Genomic DNA, 16,530 nt, shown 5'->3' on the forward strand with positions numbered 1-16,530 from the left:
AAACCTGGGAGAAGAGTTCAAGAGGCTGGGCCCTGTGGAGGGGAGACTGAGCAAGGCTGTGACTGGATTGCAGTGTCACTGCTTGGGTTGAAGGACAGGCCAGGCGTCTCCTCTCTGAGCCACACTGCACTTACACGAAGGCAGCAGGGTGACGTGGAGCCAGGGGCTTCTTCATCTAACTGCGTTTGTCCAGAGAGCCTTTTGAAGGCTGCCGTAGGCTCCCGCTCCACTCAAAAAGACCCTTTCTCATGGGGATTTAAAGCATATGCTTAGCCAAGGCTGTCAAAATGCATCACGGCGATGGTCCCACACCAACTGCTGAGCACCCCCCTGTCCTGATCAAAGCAGAGGAGGCAGGCATCCCACTGCCTGCGGACGCTGGAGCAGCGAGCGCATGGGAGAGCCAGCTGGGGCTGCATGCAGACAGCCCTGCTAGCAGTGGGGGCGTCGTCCACGGGCTGCTGACCCGCCCTGGGCCGAGGTGTGGGAGATGGGTCGATGACTCCTCTTGTCCAAAGCCAGGTCAAAGCAGCTTGGGCCCGGCCAGGGGATCAGAGCCAGGGCTGGGTGGGGTGAGGCCACAGATGGGGGGAGGCAGGCCTGCCAGGCTAGGTGGGAAATCGGGAAGCATGGGTGGTGCTTATGCCCAGGAGGTGGGTAGAGGATCAAAGGAGAACCTAGAAGCCCCAAATCTGAAGCTAATTCTAATTACAACAGCTACCTTGCTTGAGCACCAGCCCTGTGCCGGGCACCATGCCAGAACTGTCATGCCTGACCTCAGAATGTCCTCCTAAGAGGCCTCAGGGGTGCACATACGGGTGGTTCCCTGTTTGACACACACAATAGAGTGCAGAGAGACTGAGTGCTGTGCCCACACTGTGGCACAGTTAGGATTTGAACCCAAGGCTGGGTGTATCCTCACAGAGAGGAGAGGTGGTGACCGGGGGCGACCGGGGGCCTGGTAGTGGGGGGCCCAGGGCTCTGCCGTGGGAGGCTGGCTCGGAGGAACCCCCGTGTGGGAAGCCCTAGCTCCGCAGGTGCACACCCAGCGAAAGGCTGATGGAGAGGAGTGGGGTCGATGAGTGGGGTCTCCTGCTGGTGACCACTCAGGCTGCACCTGCCTGCACACAGCCTGGAGGTTTGGCAGGGCCAAGGAGGGGCAACCCACACTCCCCATCTTATAACTCTTCCCCACACCCTTGAATATGGGTCGTGGCCCCATTTTCTGAAAACTTCTGGAAAAAAACAAAGGTCTCACATTGGTGAAGTGAGCGGTGGGTGGCTCATGGTCATCACAACAAAGAAGCTGGTCCTGGAAGAAAACTGCAATAATATGGGCGTTCCCTCTGGGATCCTAACAGCCCTGCCTGGGGAAGAACTCAGCTGAAGAAGAAGGTCCTGTGTCTAGGAAAGAGGCACACCTGCCCCCAGCCCTCTGCTCCGGTCCTGGTGCCCAACACATCAGACTTGTCAGGTCTGTCTGGCCTCCAGGGCTGGCATTTCTGTTCAATATCAGGCAGGCATTGGCTTCACAGCAGATGCTCCTGGAGGAAAACTCCATTACCCACCAGCTGTATTACCTGGGGGAGTGACATGATCTGTGGTGCTGCTTCTTAAGCTATTGTCTGAGCTCCAGACCCGCCCTTCTGTCCCATTCTGTGGTGCTTCTGGACTCTACAAATCAGGCTCTGCCCAGAGGGGACTTCAGATGGAGCCTGCAAGCCTCCCTTGATGAAGAGGGAGAAGGGGCTCGCTCCTTCACTTCTGCTCCCTGTTCCCATCAGCAGTGACCCTGCCCTGGAGCTGCTACTGCTGGTGGCCTGTTCCCTCCACACACCCAGAGCCAGGCCCATTGGGTCCTCCCTAAAGTCTGGGTCCCAGCCTTGCAGGCCCCTCCTCCAAGAGTCCCCAAAGGTCTTCATAATCCCAAAGTCTCGCCTTTGTCCCCCCGGAGCTAGGGGTTATTACCGATGCTGAACATCTTTCATGTCCTCGTTTGCCATTTCTATCTTTTCTTTGAAGTGTCTGTTAAAATCATCTGCCTAATTTTAAAACTTGCATTGCTTTCTTAATACTGAGTTGTAGTTCTTTACATATTCCTGCCATTATTATCTCTGTGATATCTCACCTTCCCTTCGGCCTTTTCAGTTCTGCTCCATCAAAAGAATGTTTTTCTTCTCCTGATGGACACACCTGTCTGTACCTGAGTCTTCACCCATCCAGTGGGGACAATGACTCACACACAGATGGTCATGAGGACTCGGTGAGGTGATCCCTGTGCTGGGTGAAAAAACAGAGGCTCCAACCCTGGCAAGAGAATCCAAGGTGCAGGTGGAGGTGGTTGAAGCAGAGCCTTGGAGCCCCACGTATCCTGTTAACGTAGAGCTCTCACACCATTGCCCGGGGGAGTACCAGCCCTCTAACAGTCTTGGCGCAGTCTAGTTCTGTGAAATATGTCATTGGAATCCTGGTAGGACTAGTGTTGAGTCTATAGATTGCTTCAGGCAGTATGGACATTTTAATGATGTTAATTCTTCCCATCCATAAACATGGTATGTGCTTCCACTTATTTGTATCTTCTTCAATTTCTTTCTTCCATGTCTTATAATTTTCTGAGTACAGGTCTTTTACATCCTTGGTTAGGTTTATTCCTGGTATTTTCTTCTTTTTGAAGCAATTGTGAATGGGAGTGTGTTCTTAATTTCCCTTTCTATTAGTGTTTCGGGTTTCTTTGGATTAATACTCAGAAAAGGAATTGCTGGGTCCTTCTTTGTCTCTTATTATAGCCTTTGTTTTAAAATCTATTTTGTCTGATATAAGTATTGCTACCCCAAGTTTTTTTGTTTCCACTTGCATGAAATATCTTTTTCCATCCCTTTACTTTCAGTCTGTGTGTGTCTTTTGATATGAAGTAAGCCTCTCTAGGCAGCGTATATATGGGTCTTTTTTTCTTATTCATTAGGCCACTGTATGTTTTTGATTGGAGCTTTTAATCCATTTGCATTTAAAGTAATTGTTGGTAGATTTGTGGTTATATGTTTTTTCCTTCTTCTTTATAAAGAAGTCCCTTTAACATTTTTTTTTCTAATACTGGTTTGGTGGTGATGCACTCCTTTAGATTTTTCCTGTCTGGGAAGCTTTTTATCTGTCCTGTGATTTTAAATAATAGCTTTGTGTAGAGTAATCTTAGTCGTAGGTCCTTGCTTTCCATCACTTTGAATATTTCATACCAATCCTTTCTGGCCTATAAAGTTTCTGTCGAGAAATCAGCTGAGAGTCTTATGGGAACTCCCTTGTGGGTAACTAACTGCTTTCCTCTTGCTACTTTAAAGATTCTGTCTTTGTCTTTAACCTTTAGCATTTTCATTATGATGTGCCTTAGTATGTGCCTGTTTGGGTTCATTGTTTGGGGACTCTCTGTGCTTACTGGACTTGTATATCTATTTCATTCATGAGGTTAGGGAAGTTTTCAGTCATTATTTCTTCAAATAGGTTTTCAATTCCTTGCTGTCTCGCTCTTTTTCTTATGGTACTCCTGTGCTACAAATGTTGGCCACTTGAAGTTGTCTCAGAGGCTTTTCAAACTATGCTCATTTGGGGGGGGATTCCTTTTTCCTTTGGTTGTTTTGATTGGATGTTTTCTGCTTCCTTATCTTCCAAATTGCTGTTGCAATTCTCTGCTTCATCTTATCAGTAGACTCTATTTCAGTTGCTGTATACTTCGTTTTTGACTGGTTTTCTTCGTTTTTGACTTCGTTTTGACTTATGTTTTCTATTCCATTTTTATGTGTTTTTTAAATCTCTTTGTCAGGTTCTCACTGAGACCATTGAACATCCTTATAACTAATGTTTTGAACTCTGCATTTGGTAGATTGCTTGCCTCCATTTTGTTTAGTTCTTTTTCTAGATTTTTGTTTTGTTCTTTCATTTGGGACATATTTCTTGGTCTTCTCACTTTGGTGCCCTTTCTATAATTGTTTCTATATATTAAGTAGAGCTACTATGTCTTCCAGTCTTGGTAGAGTGACCTTACGTAGTACTACATGAGCTGTGGGGCCCAGATGCATAGTCTCCCTGGTCACCTGAGCCAGGTGTTCCAGGTGTGTCCCTTGTGTGGGTTGTATGTGTCTTCAAGCTGTAGTTGAGCCTTGATTGTTGTTGGCACATCAGTGGGAGGGACTGACCCTCAAGCTGATTGTTGTGAGGACTGGCAGTGACAACAGTGGAGGAGCTGTTGTTCAGGGGCTGACCCTATGGAGCAGGATTTGCTTTAGTGGGGCTCTGGTGTCTGCCAAGTCTTCCCTTTGAGTGAGTCATTTGTAGAGGTAGTTGGGTGGTGCCCTGATGTGGTCTAAAGCTGACCATCAGGTGTATTTGTTCCGGGGCCTCCTGGGATGTGCAAGTCAAGGTTAGATGTGGCCTGTGCCTTCTTCTGGGCCACGTGGTATGAGCTACAAAGTGATCTGCAGATTGTTGCCACTTGTTCTTTTCTTGGAGATGCCTGAGAAAGGCTAACCTGTAAACTGAGTCTGGTTGTCACTAGTGCTGGGCTTGGGGTGCTTAGCAAGAAGTACTGGGCACACTGAGGCCAGATGCTGCTTGTTTAGGAAAGTGCAGCAGGAGCCAAGATAGGCCATTTGTATGGAAAAGCCACTGGAAGAAGCTTGGGTGAGCCTTCAAATTGGGTGGGGTGAGGTCTCAGGGAATTACCAGGGGCAGGGAGAACAGCATTATCTAAGTTGATGGAGACTCAGATTTGGCACCTTCCTGTGCCTGTGCCTGCAGGGGAAGAGCTCAGCAAAGAAACAATGGCCTCTGCCAACACTTCTGTTTGAGAGAAAACTGCCACTCCAGCCCTTACCCCGAAGCTGGACAACTCATTTCATTTTCATTTGTCCCTGGCACTGTTTGAGCTACTGCCCAGGAGTAGAGCTCAGAATGGGTGAGTCCTTCAGTAAATAAGTCCATGTGTGGCCCTTTAAGTCTTGGGACACCAGAAGCCTTCTGTTTCACTCAGCCACAGTCTCTGTTGTTTTTCAGAGCCAGAGTTTCACAGCCTTCTCTTCCTGGTACTGGAATTCTGGCCTGGGGAGCCTGGTGCGGGGCTGAGATTCCTCACTCCTTGGGAGGGGCCTCAGCAACAGAGATATTCCTCCCAATTTTTAACTGTCACATATGGGTGTGGGACCAGCTTGTTCTTCACCTCCACCCCTTCTGTATAGCATTAGCTGTAGGACTGCAGATCAGCTAGACCTCAGGTGGCTTTCAAGATGGTTGTTTTGTAGTTATTTATCATTTTGATCTGGTCATGGGAGGAGGCAAGTACAGCATTACCTACTCTGCCATCTTGACCGGAAGCCTGTAGCACATCTGTATCTACTCATCTGTTGATGGACATCTAGGTTGCTTCTGTATCTTGGCTATTACTAGCAATGCTACAATGAACATAGGTGTGCATGTGTCTTTTTGAATTAGTGCTTCTGTTTTCTTTGCATAAATACCCAGAAGTAGAATTGCTGGATCAAATGGCAGGCTCTATTTTTAATTTTTTGAGGAACTTCCATATTGTTTTCCAACATGACTACACTGAAATCCCATCCACAGTGTACAATGGTTCCTTTTTCTCCACATCCTTACCAGACACTTGTTGTTTGTTGACTTACTGATGATAGACAGTCTGAGAGGTGAGAGGATGTTGCATTGTGGTTTTGATTTGCATTTTCCTGATGATTAGTGATACTTAACATCTGTAAGTCTTCTGTGGAGAGGGGTCTATTCAGGTCCTCTGCCCATTTTTAAATTGGATTATTTAGGAGTTTTGCTGTTAAATTGTATGAGTTCCTTATATATTTTGTATATTAACTTCTTATCAGATGTATCATTGGCAAATATCTTTTTTTATTAGGTTGTTAAAAACAGTAGGTTTCTTTTCATTTTGTTGATGGTTTCCTTCACTGTGCAAAACCTTTTTAGCTTGAAGTGGTCCCATTTGTTTATTTTTCCTTTTGTTTCCCTTGCCCAAGGAGATATATCCAAAAAGATATTGCTAAGAGTGATGACCAGGAGTTTACTGTCAATGTTTTATTTTAGGAGTATTATTAGGGTTTCAGGTCTTACATTTAAGTCTTTGAGTTAACTTTTGTATATGGTGTAAAAAAGTGGTTCAGTTTCATTTTTTTGTATGTGTCTGTCCAGTTTCCCCAAAACCACTTGTTGAAGAGATGGTCTTAACCTGATTGTATATACTTCCCTCCTTTGTCACAGATTAATTGACTATGTAAGTGAGGATTTATTTCTGGGCTCTCTATTTTATTTCATTAATCTATATATTTGCTTTTATGATGGTACCATACTGTTTTGATTATTGTAGCTTTATAGTACAGTTTGATATCAGGGAACATACTTCCCACTTTGTTCTTTCTCGAAATTTCTTTGGCCATTCTGGGGTGTATTGTGATTTTATATAATTTTAGGATTAGTTTGAGAGGAATGTCATTAATGTTTTAATAGGGATTGCATTGAATCTGTGTATTGATTTAGGTAATAAGGACATTTTAACAATTTTAATCTTTCTAATCAATGAGCAAGGGATAGCCTACTACTTATTTGTATCTTCTTCACTTTTCTTTCTTCAATGTCTTACAGTTTTCAGAGTACAGATCTTTCACGTCTTTGGTTAAATTTATTCCTAGGTATTTCATGCTTTTTGATGCAATTGTAAATGGGATTTTTCCTTTAATTTCTACTTCTGATCATTCATTATTGGTATATAGAGATGCAACAGATATTTGTATATGATTTTATGTTCTTCAACTTTACTGAATTTAGTTTTGGCTAATAGTTTTTTTGTGGAGTCTTTGGGGGTTTTCTATTTATAATATCATGCCATCTGAAAATAGGAGGGTTTTACTTCTTTCTTTCTGATTGGGTGCCTTTTATTTCTTTTTCTGTCTGACTGTTCTGACTAGTATTTCCAACACTTTGTTGAATGGAGGTGGTGATAGTGGCCATCCTTGTCTTGGTCCTGATCATAGAGGAAAAGCCTCTAGCTTTTTACTACTAAGTATGGTACTAGCTATGGGTTCATCATATATAGACTTTATTAGGTTGAGATATGTTCTTTCTATGTACCCAGTTTATTGAGAGTTTTTATTATAAAAGGATGCTGAATTTTGTCAATTGCTTTTTCTGAATCTATTGAGATGATTTTATGGCTTTTATTTATTTTGGTAATGTGATGTATTATGTTGATTAATTCACAAGTTGTAAACTAATCAGCCAATCCATCCTTGCATCCCTGGGATAAATACAGTTGGTCATAATGTATAAACATTTTCATGAATCATTGAATCTCATTTACTGATATTTTGTTCAGAATTTTTACATCTATGTTCAAGCAAGGACTAGGTCTTTTCCAAAGCCTTGGCTTAGGCCTGGACCCAAGTTCCTTCTCCTGGTCCCATAAAGGGGCCAATAGCTTTTTAAATCCATTAATACCAAGGGGCATTAGCAGGGAAACTGAGAGGACATAAGAGGCCTTAATCACTGCAGGTGACAGAACAGGTTGGAGGGCTCAAGTGGCCGCTGCCCGCCACACTATGCAGTATGGTTGGTGGTGGTTCCTAGCTGCCCCAGTCATGGCTACCACTTAGTAGCTGCTCCCGGGCCCTCATGCTAGTCAAGCCATCTCATCTACATCATTTCATCTTTCCTTGTGCCAACACTGTGACTGAGATACAGCCATTTCCATTTTTATACATGATGAAGCTGCATTCAACAAGATTAAGTAACTTGGCCAAGGTCATACCACTTAAAACTGGCAAGTTCTGATTTGAACCCAGGTCCTAGGCTGAATTCCAGTAACCCTTACCGCGGCCCATCCTTACTAATACTGGGGCATAAAAGTTCAGAACTTGTCTGGGTGGTGTCCTCACCCATGGAATCCTAGGACCAAAAAGATCTATTTCCCAGCACCCCCTAGATGCCTCAGTGAAGCCCTGGACCCTCAGGCCCTCCTGCACAGACAGGAGGGAGGCAGCTCCACCTCGGCCCTCATTATCTGCACTGCGCCTGCCCAGACAAGTTCTGGGATGGAGCCCAGAGAACTCACCTTGCTGGCTGGGCAGGGCCCTTGTCCTTGGCATGGGGATCCCCTCTGGGTTCCAGTTTCTTAGAGGCGTGTTGAGGGCAGGTGTTGGGCTGCTGACATATCTGAAATGCCACTGGGGGGTGGGGGGGATGTCCCAGGAACAGCACTGCTCCCTGGGTTCTTCTTGCAGCAAGAGGCCAAGGCTGACCCTGATGATCCCCCAAACACCAAACTGCACACACTGTAACTATTTTTGGAGTATGTAAAATACTATGCAGCATGTATAGGGTGTGTGTGAAATGACCACCCTTGTTGTTGCCAGGATCTCAGAAGCCCCATATGAGCAGCTTCCTTGTCTCCTAGATCAGGGTGCCAAGAGCAGCACCATGACATTTGGGCAGGATAATTCCTTGGTGGGGGGTGTAGGGGGGTTGGGGGTGTCCTGTTCATTGCAGGATGTTTAGGAGCCTCCGTGGCCTGTAGCACACTCCCCCATGCCCCCAGTCATGACAGTCAGATACTTCTCCAGACATTGCCACGAATCCCCGGGGGAGCCGATGTGTGTGCAAAATCCCCCAGTGAAGAAGCTCTGTTGTGGAGGAAACCACCATTCGGACTTGGCGACAGTCAGCGTTTTGGTTTGTAGCGTTGTAACGCCCACGCGCGTGTCCCTAAAGCCACAGGTTTTGTTTTGCCTGTTCTAAACTCGGTAAACATCGAATCCCGCATGTACTCACGTGCCTGTGTGTGTCAGAGTCATCGCTGCTACTGCATGTAGTTACCTCGTACGCATTGCATTTCATCACGGTGTAGCTTCTACCCGAGAACAGGCTGCGCTCCAGCCCTGCGGCCTGGGGGCTGCTCCTGCCTGGGCTTCCGGTCACGGTGAGAGTGCCGCTCTCCCCGTGGGTGTCCGTGGGGAACAGGCGTTTCCACCGGCAGGGTGTGAACACTCCTGTTGTTCCACACCTTTGCAGGCGTCAGCAGGGGCCAGCTCTAAGACAGTTGATGCCTGTGCTCATTTCATCTTCTCCAGACTCCGTTTGTCCGCACACCATGGGGTGTCCAGATGCTATCCCGAGTGCCCCAGCCTCCCCGCGTCCTGGCTCCCCCTACCTGCATCGTATCCACCTCATTTCTGTCCCTCTCTCAGGCCACCAAAGCAGGGATGTGTCCTTTTCTTCTGTGTTCCCCCCAGCCCACCAGAAGACTGTGTGTTGGATGAATGAGTGAGTAATTCGTGGGTGGTAGTCCCTCCCTCTGAAGAGCAGGAAGTGCAGCCCAGTGGGGCTTAGGGGTGGGCCTGGGATCCTGACTCTCAACCCTGCCTTTCCCAGTGGGATGCTCAGTCTGGACTGCTCCTCAGGGAGTCCTCCTTCTTCTCGTTGTTGTCTGTGCCGCATCTCCAAGTACATTTTGTCCTGACAGCCACTTGGGGTCCCAACAGGGACCCAGCAGAGAGTTCCACTCAGGTACCTGCTCTGCTTCACTGAGGTGGCCGGACCTCTGGAAGGTCTTTGGGAAGAAAAGGGGTTGGGCTGGGGAGGGGACTGGGGCACGCCTGCAGTGTGAGCTGAGTTCCTCTGGTTCTCTGCTGCTTTGGGGCAACAGTGACAGTGACCAACTTCCTGTCATTAGAGAGCATGCATATCCAGCAAGGTTTGGGGAGGGCAGACAGATGGGCCTTGAGACACAGACGCTAGCAAGGTCAGCAGCCTGGGATCCGCAGAGTGTGGAAAAACAAGGGGGGGAGAGGGCAGGGGCAGTGATGGTGAGGGAGAGCCTTCCCTCAGACAGAGCGTGTAGATGCCTGCCAGCAGGCTGGCTGGCATGGTGGAGGGCCAGCCATGGAACAGGTGGTAGAGGTAACTAGCAGGTACACTTACTTAGTGCCCACTCTATGCCTGGCACCGAATTAGGTGCTTTACTGGCATTATCTCAATGATGAGGTAGGGTAGCGTTGTTCCCATTGTGCAGATGAGGACTCTGAGGCTCCGGGACAAGAAGCAGCTTGCCCAAAGTCTCTGCTTCCACATCACAGCATGCACTCCAGCCAGGGATGTTGAATGGATTTGGGAGCCTCCCATTGCCTCACATACTCCTTGAAGGGCAAAGCCACAGCAAACTCACACCAGCCATGGTGGGCAGGACCTAGAGCAGAGAATGACTGCAGCCTCCAAGAACCCAAGCAAGCTTCACCAGGACCCTGGGGGTGGGTGGGGGTGGGACAGGCATAAAAGCCAGAAGGGAGAAGGGGTCGGAAGAGCGGGAGGGCCCTTTGGAGATACAGAAATCCCAGTGGAGTGGGGACAGGGATGGAAGCGGGTGGGAGCCTTAGGAGTTTTTAAATAACCATGTTGGTTGCTGAAGTTACTGTCCGCCATCTTTCCAAAGCTCCTCCCAACCGGTTCTTTCAAAGACTTTACACTCAAAGCCCTTTCACCCAGATGACCCCTTGTAAAATCTCTTAAGGGAGTAGGGTTGCTAGATAAGATACAAGACATATAGTCAAGTGTGAATTTCATATAAACATCACATAATTTTTTCAGTATAAATATGTCCCAAGGATTGCATTTATCCAATATTCAAATTGACCTGGGAATCCAATATTTTCATTTGCTAAATTTGGCAACCCTAAGAAAGAGGTCTGTGCTGGAATCATCCTCATTCCACCCCCGCAGGCGTGGAGGCACAGGTGACAGGTGTGGGGCATGGCTGGCACTGGCACTGTGGACCTGATCCCATGCCCGGGCCCTTTCCACTCCACACAGCTGCCCCTTCTGAGAGCTAATTGCCAAATGGAGTTGCAACCTGACATCTGGGGCGTGTGTCAAACCACAACAGAGCCCGTCTTCCCTTTCATCAGGCCTGGCTGGGGGGAGCTGCCAGAGTCCTTGGAGGGAGGGAGGGTCCTTACTTCAAAGGCCTCGTCCTGAGAATTCCAGCCACTGCCTTCCAGGTTTGTTTTTGGCTTTATTTCTTGGATTCATCTGGCTCTTGGGACTGAGGTTTTAGTTGTATATAGCGAGAAGATATTGCTTCTTTTTTCCACAGAGGAGAAAATACCACCTTCACTAAATGGTGTGCAGCCCTTTTCCAAATTCTTTTACATCTACTCATTAGTTCTCATGACAACCCCATGCCATGCCTTTGTGTATTGTTCCCACATTACAGATGGAAATATTGAGCACAAAGCACTTTGGAGGCTGGTGAGGGCACATGGTGGGGGGTGGCTTCTCATCCTCTTCTCTGGCTCAAAGGTCCTGCCAGGCTACCATGGGGAGGGGACAATTATGCAACACGGGAATCGCTCCTGGATCTTGGAACATAAAGCTCACTAAGCCAGAACCCAGCAAACCAAGACTCCCTTCATCCTAGACTCTACCTTTTTCTCTGCATCCTTTGTGAAGGAGGCAGACCCAGGATCATGGAATTGAACAGATTTGAGCTTTCCTCCAAAGGGATAGCCCCCACATCTGTCTTTAGGCCAGCCCAGCCCCTCCTGATGCCATGTGCCCTTCTCCTCCTCCTGCGGTTGTTCTGTTGCTGAGGTTCAGAGTTAACATTCAAGGGACATTCCGTCCAAAGCCACCAGCAATGATAGGAACCACAAATGCTGGGTTTTCAGAAAGATTACCAGCCACAGGCAGGGAAAAGAAAGTGATTTCAGGTGCTCCCTTCATCCCCCTCAACAGAAGGGCCTACTGCCTGGACCTCTGGCCAGCCAAGGTCTCCTAGCCGACAGCTCCAAGGCTTGGTGACAAGGTTGCTGTAGAGGGAGATGCAAAGGAAGCAGGTCCTGCACCCTGTGCGGGAGAGGCTGACTGGCCATAGCACCCTCTGCTTTGGGTGTGTGACAGAGGAGATAAAGCCTGGTGGCATATCGGCACCCCATGTGGCCCTGTGGTCTGCATGGCTTTCCCTCAGAGTGGAGGTGGCCCTGTCCCCCATACATTTCATTTCCCCAGGGGGTGTGAGTTTGGGAGGCACTGCCATGGGTTCCACAACCAGCTTCTCTCCTCGAGACAGTTCAGGCCTAAGCCAGGCTCACTGCCTCACTGGGAAGCAGGAGGTAGAGACTTAGGGACACTGCTCATGGTGTCAGTACAGACAGGAACACATGTGTGATCTGCCCCAGGTCATCGGTCAAGTGCTACCTGCTGTGGCCTGGCCAGTTCTGTCCACCAGAGACAGAAAGGATGAGTGAGCCTCAACTCTCAAGCCCATTTCAATGGTCTGGAAAAGTTAGAGGAGGAGCCAATGCTTCCAAAATCACAATTAACAACAGTGAAATGCACATTGATTACAGTAGCCTCTGAGCTGGCTTCCCATCCTCTCCTGTCACCACTGCCATGTGGGGGAAGGGGGCGGTCATTCCAAGGGCTGCCCTTCTTGCATAGAAGTTCCCTAATTGCTGGAATACTAGCTCAGACGCAGCAGCCTGGCACCTGGGGCTCCTCACCTGGCTCTGTCCTCTCCTTCCAGCCTGTGGACCAGGCCCCACTCACCTCCCACTTTCCAACCGCTGTCTTCCTGTGAACCCTGTCCCGTAATCCTAGCCACCTGGCTCAAAGCCCAGCCCTCCCTTCTACCCTCCTCTGGCCTTTCTGGCCACACTGCCCACACCAGCCATTTCACCCATGTCCCAAGGCTGTCCGAGCTTGTTGTCATTTTGTGATAACCACATCTCACAAGTGCCCAGAGCTCTCCAGATGACAAAGCGCTGCCACAAGACACACTCATTTGTTCTTCACTGCAACCCAGTCAGAAGGCCTTACGCTCCCCACTTTGCAGACAAGCATCAGAGAAGTTACCTGCTGCCTCTGATTCTAACTCACCCAGTTAGTGGAGGCTGAGCCTGCCTTCCAGGTCTGACGCCTCCTGGTCACACTGTCTCCCCCACCCTACACTGAGAGGCCCACAGCAAAGGCCTCTGGGCACAACTGAGGCTCCTAAGTGCCAGATAGGAGGAGTGTTGGCCCTCTGGCTCTACTGAACAGACTCTTTTAGAAAGCAAGTCTTCCCAAAGACAGGGTCGCAGAGATTTATCACCAAGCTTCCAGGATGAGAAGCTTGGATGCCTGGGTGTGGGCTTTGGCACGTAGGAGGTAGACAGGGTCTTTGCAGCATCATCACCCTCATTCACGGGACTCGAGATCCTGTGTACTCCCCACCACTTCCTGTCTTGGGAGACTTCATGTCTCTGGAAGGAAGGGAGGTAGAGGTTCTCTCTGTCAGCAGGGCTAGTGGAAAAGGAACCAAGAGGCTACATGAAAAGGGAGGACACACTGTGTCATTTGGAGAAAAGCTGAAAAACAGAGGCTGCTGCCCCAACTCCACAGAGGCCCACGTGGGGAAGATTCCTCTGGGCTGAGTGGCCTGGGAGGATCTAACACCCAAGGTCTGGATCCTGACAGCAGTCCCACAGCGCCACCTAGTGTCATCTCAGGAGAACAGGTGTCCCCTCTGTCCACAGAGGTGGGCACTGGACAGAAACCCAAAGCACCTCCTAAGGACCAGATAAAACTCTGAATCTATACAAATGTATGAAGAACACTGGAAAAGACATACATTGGAAAATATATACAATTTTTCTTACTACTTAAATATCTTTAAACAATAAGATATTTGGTCACGCAAAATGGTACAACCACTTTGGAAAACAGTTTGGCAGTCACTTTCTTACAAAACTAAACATACTCTTACTCTGTGATCCAATAATTATGCTTCTAGGTGTTTACCTAAATCAATTGGAACTTATGTCCACAAAAAAACCTGAGTATGAATGCATATAGCAGCTTTATTTATAATCACCAACAATTGAAAGCAATCAAGATCTTTCACCAGCTGAATGGATAAATAAACTATGGTACATCCATATGATGGAATATTTCTCAGTGATAAAAAGAAATGAGCTATTAAGTCACAAAAACACATGGAGGAATCTTAAAGGGATATCACTAAGGGAAGGGAGCCTGTCTAAAATGGCTACACACTTTATGATTCCAACTTTATGACATTCCAGAAAAACAGCGGTGGTTCCCAAGGGTTCGGGGAGTCGAAAGGGGTGAGAGGAGCCCAGGACATGTTTGCGGGAGTGAAACTCTTCTGAATGATGCTGTAGAGGTGATGCCTGGTGCTATGCATTTATCAAAACACATAAGATGTACAACACAAAGACTGAACTGTAGTGTGAATCATGAACATCAGTTTAAAAACTGTGTAAAGACTGGTTCACTGATGATAACAAATGCAAAATGTTAATAATGGGGGGAAACTGGGAGTCTATGGGAACTCTCTGCTTTCTGCTCAATTTTTCTGTAAACATGAAACTGCTCTAAAAAAGAAAAATCCATTAGAATAAAAAATAATTGTTTAAACAAAAATAGTAATTCATTGAGGACATGTACACACATATGTATTACATATATTGCATATATGTAAAATGTATAATAAAATAGCATAAAGACCTGAGGGGGGAAACAGAAGTATACTACTGTAAGGTTCTTATATGTGAAATAATCTAATATCACTTGAAAGTATGTTGTATCACATGCTATCCTAAAACAATCACCAAAATAAAAATATCAAGCCAACAAAAGATATAAAATGGATTATGGAAAATACTCAACTAATTTGAAAACAAGCAGAAAAGAGGAAAAAAAGATTATGAAAAAATGATTATGAACCGTTTGGACAAATAAAACCAAATAAAACCCAAATATATATCTAGTCCAGCTTGTGGGGAGCTTGGAAGTCATCTCTGTATCCTCACAAATAAAAAGCTGAACAAACAGAAAATCAGCAGCTCTTCTCAGGTCTGTCAGGGAGTGAGGTCATGAGCCCACCACACTGCAAAGACAGAGAAGCGGCTATGCAGATTCGAAACGCACAGCAGTAAAAACCCAGGAGAGAGGCCTCTGTGGGAACCTCTGAGGCAGAGGGAAAATCGGAGAGGTAATGGGTGAATTGCTAGAAACTCAGTGTGGACAGGTATGGGGGTGAAAAATTCCAGGGGGACCAGTATTAGGAGGAGTCTGAGAGTTTTGTGAATTTTATCTCTTGGAACTGGACCAGATTATCACAGTGACGATCAGAGACTATCCCCTCACACTTCCTGCAGGGAAGCGGGGAAGGAACCATTTTGGAATATGCTTGACTTTTCTGTTCTTCTTAATAAGGTCTACCTTCAAGATAAACTATTTTACCAGAGCCTAAGCGCCCTGGGGGAAGGAAAATACCCAACTGTGGCCCCAGCTAGCCATCCAGTCCCACCTAAGGGTCTGGGCAGAACCTGAGAAGCACAGGTGAAGTTCACAGAGGCACAAGCTCATTAAAAGGCTGAGACCTAATCACAGGACTGCAGAGCACGTCCTCTGCCTCCACGCCTCACCGCCAGGTCACTATCTGCTGCAGTTTCTTACTCAATACATCATGTTCAACCATCAGGAAAAAGTTACAAGGCATACTAGAGGGCAAAAGCATAGTTTGAAGAGGCAGAAAGCATCAGAACTAGACTCCAATATGGAAGGGACATTGGAATTATTAGAAGAGGAATTTAAAACAACTATGATTAATATGCTAAGGGCCCTAATGGATAAATGGAAAGCATGCGAGAACAGAAGAGAGATGGGAATTCTAAGAAAAAATAGATAGGAGAGATTAAAAAAAATCTGTGACAGAAACGAAGAATGCCTTTGACAAACTCAGTAGACTGGGCACAGCTGAGGAAAGAATCTCTGAGCTTGATCATATGTCAACAGAAACTTCCAAAATGGAAAAAAAAAAGACCAAAAACAACCAAACAGAATATCCAAGGACTGTGGGACGACTAACTCAGAAGGTGTAACATACATATAATGGGAACATCAGAAGAATAACAAAGGGAACATTAGATTTGTCTAATGTCAGTCAAAATTCCAGCAGTACTTTTGTAAAATTGAAAACCTGATTCTAAAATTTATGTGGAGCCCTGACTGGTGGCTCTGTGGGTTGGGCATTGTCCCACAAACCAAAAGGTCACTGGTTCAATTCCTGGTAAGGGCATATACCTGGCTTGCAGGTCAGGTCTCCAGTTGGGGACGTGTGAGAGGCAGCTGATCAATGTTTCTCTCCCTCTCTTTCTCCCTCTCTTCCCCTTTCTCTAAAAATAAATAAATAAAATCTTTAAAAGTAAAATAACATTTATATGGAAATTAAAAAGACATAAAATAGCCAAAATTACTTTGAAAAAAAGAGAACAAAATTGGAGAACTAACTACCTGATATCAAGATTTGTTATAAGGCCACAGTGATAAAAAAGAGAGTATTGGCATAAGGATATAAAAATAGATCAACAAAACAGAACAGGTTCCAGAATAGACCCACACATGTATGGACAACTGATGTTTTTTAAAAGTACAAAAGCAATTCTGTGCAGAAAGGATAGTTTTTCAACAAAT

This window comes from Phyllostomus discolor, chromosome 7 (genome assembly GCF_004126475.2).
Source record: "Phyllostomus discolor isolate MPI-MPIP mPhyDis1 chromosome 7, mPhyDis1.pri.v3, whole genome shotgun sequence".
Classification (NCBI taxonomy): domain Eukaryota; kingdom Metazoa; phylum Chordata; class Mammalia; order Chiroptera; family Phyllostomidae; genus Phyllostomus; species Phyllostomus discolor.